The 13,059-nt window shown below is 39.8% G+C and overlaps 1 protein-coding gene and 1 pseudogene across 1 annotated transcript in view; both read left to right on the top strand.

Moving 5' to 3' along the window:
* MAPK1 (mitogen-activated protein kinase 1) overlaps positions 1-13,059 on the top strand; it is a 110,949-nt gene that overhangs the window by 41,023 nt on the left and 56,867 nt on the right. The gene's annotated exons all lie outside the window — the stretch shown is intronic.
* Positions 7,894-8,366, top strand: LOC112812537 (large ribosomal subunit protein eL22 pseudogene; annotated as a pseudogene).

The following is a 13,059-nucleotide window of genomic DNA, read 5'->3' as shown; positions in this document are numbered from 1 at the left end:
CAAGTCTACTCTCCCACCCCCACACCTCATTTTCAGCATATATTTGTTATTTCAGGGAGATGGATTTTGGCTCATCCCAAAGAACATCTAAATAGCCATAACCATCAAAACAGGTAGACCACTTTGGGAAGCAGAGCATTTTCTGTATCATAATCATGATCATTATTTTTCTTGTCTTCATCGTCTGCCTTTTTTTCAGTTGACCTGTCAAAATCTGGGTCAATTGTGGCCCTAATTTTGGTTCATCACCACTAAGAGGGCATGGCTAGTGGAGGACTGTTGGTCCTTGTTTGGTGTAGTGGCTGGGAACATGGGAGGTCAGCTCACCTGGGTTTGAGTTCCAGTTCTGTTAACTATTGGTTAAGTAATTACACACAACCTACTTGACTCTTCCCATCTGCCTCAGTTCCATCATCCGTAAAACAGGGGTTACTTACCATAGGGTTGTGGTAAAGACAATATGTAAGCAATTTTTTAAAGCTCTTAGCACTGGGCCAAGTGCTCAGGACTATGGTCATTATGAGGAACGAGGTCCTTTTTCCTTTTCTTAGTCTACTTCAAGTCCAGAGGCACATGGAGCTGCCTGTGCTACCATTGAATGCTCATCATTGGAAGAGACTTGATGCTCTTGGTCTTTGTTGATGACTTCTAGCTATTATTATAGCTCAATACTAGTCATCTTGACCTGAACCATTACAAAATTCTTGCCTATGAAGGTAGGAGAGAATAACTGAGGAAGAAATTTAATAATCAAAAAGTAATTGGCCCATTTGCTTCATCAACGTTTCTCTTTGTCATGACAAGTTCAGAGCACAGTGGAATTAAAAGATCACTTTTTTTTTTTTTAAGTTCAACACAGGGCTTGAACTCACAACCCTGAGACAGACCAGACCTGAGCCAAGATCAAGAGTCGGACACTTAACTGAGCCACCCAGGCACCCCAAAGATCACTTCTAAATAGCACTGCTTTCAATTAGAGTATCTATTGCAAAGAATACTAACTCTGATTTTGTGTTACCCTAACATGCTTCAACTTAAACAAGATTTCTTGGTTGTGAATTTTTAGGATGATGATAGTCACGTTGGTACCTATTATATACAGTACCTTAGATCTGGTAGCCTAGACTCATTTTTCCTATTCCTGAGAAGAGAAATGTTAGTTTTTCATACTCTTTTGGTAATTTGTGTACTTTTTTTTTTTTTTAAGATTTTATTTATTTATTTGAGAGACAGAGAATGAGAGAGATAGAGAGCACGAGAGGGAAGAGGGTCAGAGGGAGAGGCAGACTCCCTGCTGAGCAGGGAGCCCGATGTGGGACTCGATCCAGGGACTCCAGGATCATGACCTGAGCCGAAGGCAGTCGCTTAACCAACTGAGCCACCCAGGCACCCTTGTGTACTTTTTTTTAAGATTTATTTATTTGAGAGAGAGAGAGAATCCTCAGACTCCCCACCGAGCATGGAGTCCAGCATGGGGCCTGATCCCAGGACCCTGAGATCATGACCTGAGCTGAAACCAAGAGTCAGACGCTTAACCACCTGAGCCACCTGGGCGCCCCGATAATTTGTATACTTCAATCCACCAAAAATTTGAGGAAACTTTACAGAATATAAGTCACTACAAATCTCCCATCTTTCTTTTTTTTTTTTTTTTAAGATTTTTATTTATTTGACAGAAACGGTGAGAGAGGGAACACAAGCAGGGGCAGAGAGAGAGGGAGAAGCAGGCCTCCCAGAGAGCAGGGAGCCCAATGCGGGGCTCGATCCCAGCACACTGGGATCATGACCTGAGCTGAAGGCAGACGCTAAACAACTGAGCTACCCAGGCACCCCCAAATCTCCCATCTTTCTATGTTTATTTCTATGCATACATGTGTATATACATCCACATTATTAGGTGTGGGTTTTTTTTTTATTCTCTTGTATGCATATTAGTTTTTTCCACTTGCTATGTTTAGAAGAAGCCTGAACACGGAATAACAATCTTCTCTTTTTTGTAACTTGGCCAACACTCTCAGAGCAGACATGTAGGGCATAGCCAAGTTAGGACTAAAACTCAGACCTCCTGATTTGAAGTCTGGTGTTCTTTTCTAATGTTACTTCTTTTTTTTGATTCATGTGATAACTATAAAAAATATATAAATACATATTTAAATATAAGTGATACATAAAATTAATAATATAATTAATAAGAATGACTTTACTTTTTTTTTTTTTGAAAGCTTGATATCTTTTAGGCTTTGCATCTGCTATTTCTGCAGTCTTCACAACCCTTGGCCTTTCCTCATTTTTGATCTAAACAAATGGTTGTTCAGAGATACATGTTAGGTAACTCAGTGATGTCTCAGGAAGGGATAGGGCCAGAATTGATAGTCTTTGGCTCTTGGCTCCTGTTTTGTTATTGAAGAGTGAAATATGCGTATATAGACAGGCAAACTTTTTTAAGCTCTGGGCTGTCCAGAGCACCTTTTCTTGAGAGGTTGCATATGTGTTAATGACATCAGATCCTAAGCTGTGATACTATATTGGAATACTGATTTTTTTTAAGGGGGGGAGAGGGGGAAGGGCAGAGGGAGAGGGAAAGAGAGAATCTTAAACAGGCTCCACACCCAGCATGGAGCCTGACACCTCGATCTCACAACCCTGAAAGCATGACCAGAACTGAAATCAAGAGTCAGGTGCTTAACCAACTGAGCTACCCAGGTGCTCCTGGAGCCTTAAAATGATGATGGTTTTATAGCTGAAATGACTTTAGCTGTTTTTTGCTCACCTAATGGTTTGCACCCTCTTAAAAAAATCTTTGTACTGGCGTTCTTGATTAGTAAATTATGAGAGAATCAAGCTGAGGTAAGGAATACATTTTCTTTTAAAGCAGTCATTTGTATTATCTATCTTTTTATTTTTGGAACATTAATTTGGATCAGTCTAACTTACTTAGCATCTGAAGACAAGTTAATTTTTATCTGTGAAACGAAATGAAATACTGTAGTTTTGTTCAGATAATTGAAGTTCACCAAAATGGGTAGCTTGGAGAACAGCTTAATAGCTTTCTCTAAAAATAACCCATTCACAGTTGATAGGTAGCATTTTAGTTGCTTAACAACGTGTACAGTATATGGTGCTTGTGCATGATAAGATACCTACTTTATTTAGACAGACTTTATTATCCACAAATATTATTGAGCTTCTGCTAAGAAATGACTATAATGACAGGGGATTGAGGAGGATGAGAAAACCTGAACATACCAGAAATTTTATTTTTATATTAAAGCCTCAGAAATGACTCTGGAAGGCTGGGCATTTATTCTAATGATCCTGCCATTGCCCAAAACCTTTTTGGAACATTTCCATTGGAATTGCCTTCAATATGAGCATATGAACCGTGAAAGAAAACCAACCGTATAATTTTGTAGCACAGCTCAATTTTTTTAATCACCTTTGAGGTATAATTTATATATAGTAAAATGCACCTTCTCTACGTATACAGTTCATTGAATCTTGGCAAGTGAATTTACTTGTGTAGTCACCATAGGAAAGATAAAGAACATTACATAACCCTAGAAAGCATCCTTGAGCCCCTTTGTAGTCAGTCTTCACCTCAGGTAACTACAGATCAGCTTTCTATCACTGTGGCTCAACTTGAGCTTTTCTGGAAGTTCATGTAAATGGAGTTTGAAAGTCTGTACTTTTGGGGCACCTGGGTGGCTCAGTCGGTTAAGCGTCTGGCTCCTGATTTCAGCTCAGGTAATGATCTCAGGATTGTGAGATCGAGCCCAGTGGGCTCTGTACTGGGCAAGGAGCCTGCTTGGGATTCTCTCTCCCTGCTCTTTCTGTCTCCTTCTCAAAAAAAAAAAAAAAAAAAGTCTACTCTTTTTGTGCCTGGCTTCTTTCACTTTACATGGTGTTCTTCAGATTCATCTTTGGTGAATATACCAGTGCTGTAGTTGTTTCCTTTTTTTGTTGCTGAGTACACTTTCATCATATGGAGATGGATCAGTTTACCCTTTCCTTGTTTTGATGAACATTGAGTTGTTCCAAGTTTGTGGCTACTGTGCATAAAGCTCCTACAGACATTTGTATACAAGTCTGTGTGGACATATATTTGCATTTCTCTTGAGTAAAGGTTTAGCAGTGGAATTGCTGGATTGTATGATCAGTGTACATTTAACTTTTCAGAAACTGCTAAACTGTTTTCCATGGTGGTTGTAAAGTTGCACCTGCAGTATGTGAGAGTTCTAGCTTTTATACATCCTCATCGGCACTTGGTATGACCAGTCTTTTTTATCTTAGCGATTCTAATGGGTATGTGGTTTAATTTGCATTTTCCCCTATGATTCATCAGTCATTTTTTCATGTGTTTATTGTCACAAAAAATGTTTATTCTTTTATTTTTAATACTGGGTTGTTTGTCCTCTTGTTTTGAAGTTGTGAGAGTTCTTTATATATTCCAAATACCAAGTCCTGTGTGTTGCAAAGTTTCTTCTCCCATCTGCACAGCTTCTTTTTTTATTTTTTTTTATTTAAGATTTTATTTATTTGACAGAGACACAGCGAGAGAGGGAACACAAGCAGGGGGAGTGGGAGAGGGAGAAGCAGGCTTCCCACGGAGCAGGGAGCCCAATGCGGGGCTCGATCCCAGAACCCTGGGATCATGACCTGAGCCAAAGGCAGACGCTTAACGACTGAGCCACCCAGGCGCCCCTGCACAGCTTCTTTTGGACCCCAGTGGTATTAACTGGCTTGCTTACCCATCTCATTGGCCAGATCGTACTTGGCAACCTTTTCAGTCTTGCGAATTTCTTCTGTCTCCGTGCCATTGTTCTTGTACATTTGGGGGGCTTTACCATTCCCCTCAGAAGGTGTGGTGGTTTTTCCTTTTCTTTTTAAAATTATTTTCCTGGGGTGCCTGGGTGGCTCAGTTGTTAAGTGTCTGCCTTCGGCTCGGGTCTTATCTCAGTGTACTGGGATCAAGTCCCGTGTCGGGCTCCCTGCTCCATGGGAAGCCTGCTTCTCCCTCTCCCACTTCCCCTGCTTCTCCCTCTGTCGCTGTCTCTCTCTCTCAAATGGATAAAATCTTTTTTAAAAAAATTATTTTCCTGACTTGGGAATGCTGCAGGTTCATAGTGCCCTTTGGCCTGGGATGCTAAATGTCCTGCAGTAGGTGGCACGGTTTTACACAGTAACTGGCCTGCTTAAAGTGCCACTGATAGGCTTGTTGCTTAGTCCAAGCTCCTCTTCTCTCTCACTGGTACCATTGGAGTGCTTCAAATGGTTTCTTTTTTTCCTTTTTCCTTTTTACAATTCATTCTGCGTATTACAGCTGGAGAGATTGTTTAAAAATATAAATTGGGCACTTTTAGTTCCAGATTAAAGTGGAAGAACACTTAAGTTAAATCTTAAATCCTTAGCAGAACTGCCAGGTTTCTCCGCCTCGTCCTGAACTGTACTGTCTGTGCTTAGTATGCTGCAGGCACAGTGGCCTTCTTTTGAGTCCACAAATACTCCAGCCTAACTCCTCTCTGCTTGTAGAGTACTTGCTTTCTCTGCCCTTCTTCAACTTGCCTAATTCCCATTCATCCTTCAGGTCTGTTTTAAATGCTGCTTCCTTAGAGAGGAAAAACCTTCTCTAAACCATTTAAACCAAGTTGTCTAGTTATCCATGACAACATTAATTATACCATTTGCATTTTTCCTTGGTATCCATCATAATTTATATAGTCATATAATATATATCCTGTTATGTAAATATATATTAATGCAGTCTCTTTATAGTTCCCCCATATTGTATAAGGTTAGTGATAGAAGGGAGCTTTCTATTTTCACTGCTGTTTCCATAGCAGTCAATGCAGTGTGGATGGTTAATAGATATTTGATGAATAAATAAAATTAATTTTAACATTTGAATGTTAAACAAATGTTTTTAAGGTTATCCAGTGTGCCTCCTTCAGGATCCTAAACTGTCCTATTTTTCTCTCTCTCTCTTTTTTTAAGATTTTATTTATTTGAGAGAGAGCATAGGGGGGAGAGGGAGAAGCAGACTCCCCACTGAGTGGGGAGCCCAGTGCAATGCGGGGCTCGATTCCAGGACTCTGAGATCATGACCTGAGCCGAAGGTGGAGGCTAACCTGAGCCACCCAGGTGCTCCTGTCCTATCTCTCTTGAATATAAATTTCTGTATTAGTTTTCTATCTTTGTCACTTCCAGTGAATCTGTAAATTGCCATAGTAACAAGACTTCTTAATCTTTTTGTGCTGTGGATCTTTTAGGGAGTCAGTGGAACAAACTATGTAAGATTTTATTTTAATTCCAGTATAGTTAACATGTGGTGTTATATTAGTTTCAGGTGTACAGTACAGTGATTCAACAGTTCTATCCATTACTCAGTGCTCATCATGATAAGTGTACTCTTAATCCTGATATATGTGCTTCTTTATTAATACCTTAAATAACAAGATCAAACAGCAGGTCTAATAACTACTGTAATTTCAAAGTAGTGAAGAGTGTAAGTATTTCAAGAATTACAATTGTAGTCTTCTCACTGGTCTTCCTGTTTCTAGTTTTAGCCCCCCTTCATCACTTTTATTTATTTATTTATTTATTTTTAGAATTTATTTATTTATTTGTCAGAGAGAGAGAGCGAGCACAAGCAGAGGGAGAGGCAGGCTCCCCACCAGGCAAGGAGCCCAATGCGGGACACGATCCTAGGACCCTGGGATCATGACCTGAGCCGAAGGCAGACGCTCAACCTACTGAACCACCCAGGCATCCCCTTCATCACTTTTATACCGTATTTCTGATAGTGTCACTCTGAAAGCCTGAGGATTCAATGAGAAGAAGAAAGTATAGATTTCTCAGCTTTCTCAGTCTGACATCACCTTTTGCTCTTTCCCTAGTTGGGTCCTAAACTCCAGCTATATGGAAGGACTCAGCACTTGTACTCAGCCTTCCATGCTTTAGCTCCTACAGCTCCTTCCTACAAGCCCTTCTCATATACCGCCTATTTTGAAATTCTGCCTGCTTTTTTAAAAAATATCACCTCTGAAAAAGATCCACAGATAGTAACACAGAGCAATGCCTGACATACAATAAGCACTCAATAAATTGTAGCAATTATTAAAAAAGAATTGTTCATAAACTTTTCATTATCACCACCACTTAGTTCCTAGTATAAGTAAATTATAAACATTTTGAATGATGTACATAAAGGAAACGAGGCAAAGCAGTATATCAGTAAGTATAAGCAAGTGTAATGTAAAGTGAGTGCATAAATGATTAATACTTAGAATATTGTTTTGATCTTGGTTTGAATGGTTATCAGTTTTACATCAGAGCACAAGAGCATAATGAAAAAATGATTTAGTAGATATTTCTTATCCTTTATATTTGGTCACCCAAAAACCCACCTTGAATCCTGATAGACATGGTAGACTTAGAGTACTAGCAGTCATTTAAAAAAAAAAACCAAAACTATGCTCCACGTCCAGCATGGAGCCCAACATGGGGCTTGATCTACAACCCTGAGATCAAGACCTAAGCTGAGATCAAGAATCAGATGCTCAACCGACCTAGCCACCCATGCATGCCCAATCATTTTTTTATAAAACAAAGCCATCAAGTTCCTAAGAATTCTTTTTCCTCCACATTTTTAATGTGCTTTAATTACTGATCAGTACTTACTGCTTCAAATATAACATACACCAAAAACAGAAACCTTGAGGTGGGGCAAACAAGAGTTGAAAGTACTGTAGCAACAATGTTAACTATTGTTGCTTTTTACATCATAGTAAATATGACTTAGAAAGGAGAGGAGATGTGATCAGAAGCCAGAGGTATGAAAAGTTCTCTGGAGCAGTTCAAAGCCTAGACAGCTTGTGTGAAGAATGCAGTTAGTGGGCTTTCTGCCTCCGCTGCTGCCATGGCGCCTGTGAAAAAGCTTGTGGCGAAGGGGGGCAAAAAAAAGAAGCAAGTTCTGAAGTTTACCCTTGACTGCACCCACCCTGTAGAAGATGGAATCATGGATGCTGCCAATTTTGAGCAGTTTCTTCGAGAGAGAATCAAAGTGAATGGAAAAGCTGGGAATCTCGGTGGAGGGGTTGTAACAATTGAAAGGAGCAAAAGCAAGATTACTGTAACTTCTGAGGTGCCTTTTTCCAAAAGGTATTTGAAATATCTCACCAAAAAATATTTGAAGAAGAATAATCTCTGTGACTGGTTGCGCGTAGTTGCTAACAGCAAAGAGAGTTACGAGTTGCGTTACTTCCAGATTTACCAAGACGAGGAAGAGGAGGAAGATGAGGATTAAAACTCATTTATCTGGAATATTTTGTATGAGTTCTTAAATAAAACTTGGGAACCAAAAAAAAAAAAAAGAATGCAGTTAGTGGTATTGGAAGGGATCAAGTTGGCTTACTGCTTGCTGAGCTTATATGGGCACTACTAGCACTGGAAAGTGGTAATAGTGTGGAGCACCCTACTTTCAGGCCCAAATGTACCGAGGAAAAAGCAGGTACATTCAAGATAGCAAGGGGGAGGGATACTAATGTTACAAGAAACAAAGAAATACTATCAGTGAAAGGAACTATACCACAAAGGTAAAGCTATCCAAATGAATAACATCTTAAGAATAAAATTTAGTTCCTAAACTCTTAAGAACCAAATAATTAGAAATCTGAAAATATTTTAAAGATTATTTTTTTATATGCAAGAGAGCGGGAAGGGCAGAGGGAAGAGGGAATCTCAAGCAGACACCTCCCTGAGCATGGAGGGGGCTCGATCCCAAAACTCTGCAAGAGTAGATGCTTGACTGACTGAGCCACCCAGGCGGCCCTGGAAATCTTGAGATTTTGAAATAATGCTTTTTTAAAGTATAAAAGGTACAGTTTTCATATGGCAATTTAGAGAAGGCTGTATTTTTTTTCTCCACTTGTTTTTCCCCACAGAGAAGACTGTTTCTGTCAGTCCTAGTTGGCAAACAGTAGATTTGAAATGGTTCTTCTGTTTCTCAGAGTCCAGAATATATAAAAGTATTCCTGTGTGTCTAAGTGGGAATCTGTAAATAATTGTTTCCTTTTATAGTCTAAGATACATATTTTAAGTATGCAGCTGCAACCACTCTGGGCTTTTACTTGGACATCAGAATACATTTTCACACTCTGTTGTAATGACATTGTCTTTCCTCTTTTAGCAAGTGCCTATTGCTTAGTTTTAACCAGTGTTGAGAGAGAACTTGTGTTTCTTTTTTTCAGTACTTTTATAGAAATAAGTATTTACTTTCTCTCAGATTTTATACTCGTGAAGGTGTTAGATTCCAATTAAATGTATGGGAAGCCACTTGATCTTGTCCCACAGCTCACTGGTGCTGTTTTTTCCCCCATGCCCACTCTTTTTTCTCTTGGTATTACATTTTGACTAGTGTCTATTGCTGTGTCTGCTAAGTCACCAGGTTTTTTTTAGGGTGTAATCTGTTCCTAATTCCAACTCTTGATTTTTTTCATCTCTAGAAATTTAGTTTGAGTCTTTTAATACCTTCCATTTCTCTTTGTCATGCTCTACTTTCTTTTTCTTGTTATATTTATAATTGTTTTAACATTCTTGTCTATTCTATCACCACTAATTTCTGGGTCTTTTTTTATTATTCGCTTTCTCATTATGGATGTATTTTCCAATTTTTTGAATATTGGTAAGTTTTGATTAGATGTAAGACATTGTGGATATTACTGAGTGCTAGATTTTTTTTGGTATTACTTTAAATATTTTGGGGCTTTTTCTCTGGGATGCAACTAAGGTACAGTTCAATTCTTTCAAAACTTCTAAGCATAATTTTGGGCCTGTGTGGCTTCTTCCCCAGCCTTGGAATTTCATCATGCATGTGCTTCTGATCATTACTCAGCTGAAGACTCGAAGGGAATCCATCTGCTGATCTCCTCAACCTTCTCTGAGGTTCTCTCCTGTTCTAGACTCTGCCTGGCAAATTCTTACTTGACTTTTCCAAGTTTGAATTCTGTCCTAGACTCAGCCAGGCTCCAGTGGGCTTCTCTTCTATGCATTGCAGTCTGGAAACTCCAGGCAGTAAGCTGCCCTGTGTTGGCCATTGTTGGATGTCCAAAAACTTGTTTCACATACATACTGTCTGGATTTTTTTCATTGTTTAAGGTTCGAGAGTAAATCAGCCTGTGTTCCTTTGTCATGGCTAGAAGCAAAAGCCTGTGAAGGTGTTTAGAACTTTAGGAACTCATTTAAATCTCAGGTTATTGCCTTATTTTAAGCTGTCTTGTTTTATATAACCTGCACTTTATTGGTTATTTTTTTCTCCCAATGGAGTAGACAGAAATGGTGAGACAAAAGACAATTTAAATTATGTCTTAAATCACTCATGATGCCATCATCTTAGCTTGTTTCATAAATTGCCTCCTCTAGATAATATTTTTAAGCTTCAGTCTTTGATTTTTTTAAATATTTTATTTATTTATTTGACAGAGAGAGACACAGCAAGAGAGGGAACACAAGCAGGGGGAGTGGGAGAGGGAGAAGCAGGCTTCCTGCTGAGCAGGGAGCCCGATGCGGGGCTCGATCCCAGGACTCTGGATCATGACCTGAGCCAAAGGCAGACGCTTAACGACTGAGCCACCTAGGCGCCCCTCAGTCTTTGATTTTATTTTGAATCTTACCTCTAGTTAATACAGTATTCAAACTTAGTTTAATAGCTGCACAATGACCTGTTAATATTCCATAATGTATTAATCCTTATGTTTGGCAATACAGGCTTTGTTCTTTTAGGTGGTGCTGCAGTATATATCTTCCATTTATTGTCCCTATTCTTTTTTTTTTTTTTTTTTTAAGACTTTACTTATTTAACAGAGAGAAAGAGAGCACAAGCAGGGGGAGAGGGAGAAGCAGGCTCCCTGCTGAGCAGGGAGCCGGATGTGAGGCCTGATCCCAGGACCCTGGGATCATGACCCGAGCTGAAGGCAGCCGCTTAACCGACTGAGCCACCCAGCTACCCTATCATCCCTGTTCTTAAGGATGCTCAAAGGGAGAAAGACAGGTGGAATGTTTTATTTATTTCAATTTGCAATGAATAGGCTATGTTAGGTATTTATTAGTAAATGTTTATCAAATGATTGAGGTGGAATTTAACTTACAGGGTTCAATTAGGGTAGGTAGGGGTGCCTAGGTGGCTGAGTAAGTGTCTGCCTTTGGCTCAGGTCATGATCTCAGGGTCCTGGGATCGAGCCCCACAGCAGGCTTCCTGCTCAGTGGGAAATCTGCTTCTTTCTCTCCCTCTGCCCCTCCCCACTGTTCATTCTATCTCTCTCTCAAATAAATCTTTTTTTAAAAAAAGTTCAGTTAAGTAAAGTTTTCAGTTACCTTTTTAGGAATATTTTAATTCTGTCAAACATTCACTTATAGGAGGTTAAAATATGTACTTATGAATTACTTATTAAATTTAGCCCATATTCTCTACATGCTAATCACTTTATTAGCTTTGGAGTTATCATTTAGTGGAATACCTTTTTCAGATAAACTTTGTTTTTTTTTTACTTTTTCAAATAAATTATTTTATTGAATTATACTTGATAAACTTTTATGGTGGAATAAATTTAGGTTTGCAGAGAAGTTGCAAATAGAGGGTTCCCATGTGCCCCCACCCATTTTGTTTCTCCTGATGTTGACATCTTACATTTCTGTAGGAAGCTTATCAAAACTAAGAAACCAACATTAGTATGTTCTAGCTAAACTCCAGACTTTATTCAGATTTCACTTTTCTGCTCTGTTCCCAAGATACCACATGCATTTAGTTGTCATGCTGACTTCATCTCCTCTGATCTGGGACTGTTTCTCACACTTTCTTTTCCTGACCTTGATGGTTTTAAGGAGTACTGCTCAAGTATTTTCTAGAATGTCCCTCAATTTGGGTTTATCTGATGTTGTCATTATTATACTGGGGTTACAGGTGTTGGGAAAGAATATCACAGAGGTGAAATGCCCTTGTTTGACAATATTCACGTGTTACCACTAAGGGTATGAACTGTTATCACTTGGTGTAGGTGGTATCTGTCGGATTTCTCCACTGTAAAGTTACTGTTTCTCCCATACCAAATTCTGTTCTACTCTTCTACCTCCAGCCTCAACCCCAGCATGTCCCCCCATACCCCACACTCCATTGCCCCAGGTTCCTTCAGGCCTCTGTACCTTTGCACATGCTTTGCTTGAAAAGCACTCTCTCTCATCCGCCTGGCTAGCTCTAGGGGGCCTTTTCCTTTCACCCCACCTGGTCCCCCAGCCTCCGACCATCCACTGCTTTCATAACACCCTGTGCCTCTCAGTTGTTCACCTGGATTTGCTAGTTGTTCTCCTCCTCCTTGCCTTCTTTAAAAAACAGTCAGCTGTACTTTTCCCACTGCTGTCGCCATTCCCCTCCATTTACTTACTTTACACCCACATTACCACACATCATCTCATTGCAGATTCAGTAACTGCTTTGCAGTTTTTACCTTTCTTAGTCTCTCCTGTTTGGAACTCTTTCCTTCCTTCCTTAGCTTCTGAAACACCACCCTCTCCTGGTTCTTGTCTGTGGTTTAGCATGTGGTTTTGGAGTTGGACAACAAGGGTTCTCATTCCATTATTACTTACACTACTTTCTCTCTTTAGCCAGTTCCTCTTCACTGTTCTGAATTCTATCCTCAGACCTCTTTTCACGACATCTCTCTCCTCAGTAGTGCTGCCCAGTTGGCTTTTTTTTTTTAAGATTGATTGATTTGAGAGAGAGTATGCATGTGTGCACGGGAGCAGGGTAAGGGGCAGAGAGGGAGAGAGAAAATCTTAAGCAGACTCCCTGGTAAACCAGGAGCCCAATGGAGGGCTCGATCTCACGCCCCTGAGATAATGACCTGAGCCGAAACCCAGGGTTGGATGCTTAACCCATGGAGCCACCCAGGTGCCCCTACCCAACTGGCTTCTGTTAAAGATTCCCATACCTTATTCTCAACTTTGATCTCTCCTTAATGCTCTTGGAAGAAGAGAACCTTCATTTCTCCATCTGAATCACCCGCAAGCATT

This window comes from Callorhinus ursinus, unplaced genomic scaffold (genome assembly GCF_003265705.2).
Source record: "Callorhinus ursinus isolate GAN/ISIS: 27379988/994484 unplaced genomic scaffold, GSC_fseal_2.0 scaffold110, whole genome shotgun sequence".
NCBI classification, from domain to species: Eukaryota; Metazoa; Chordata; class Mammalia; order Carnivora; family Otariidae; genus Callorhinus; species Callorhinus ursinus.
Note: the sequence above shows the minus strand (reverse complement) of the source record. Positions and strands in the feature narration are given on the sequence as shown.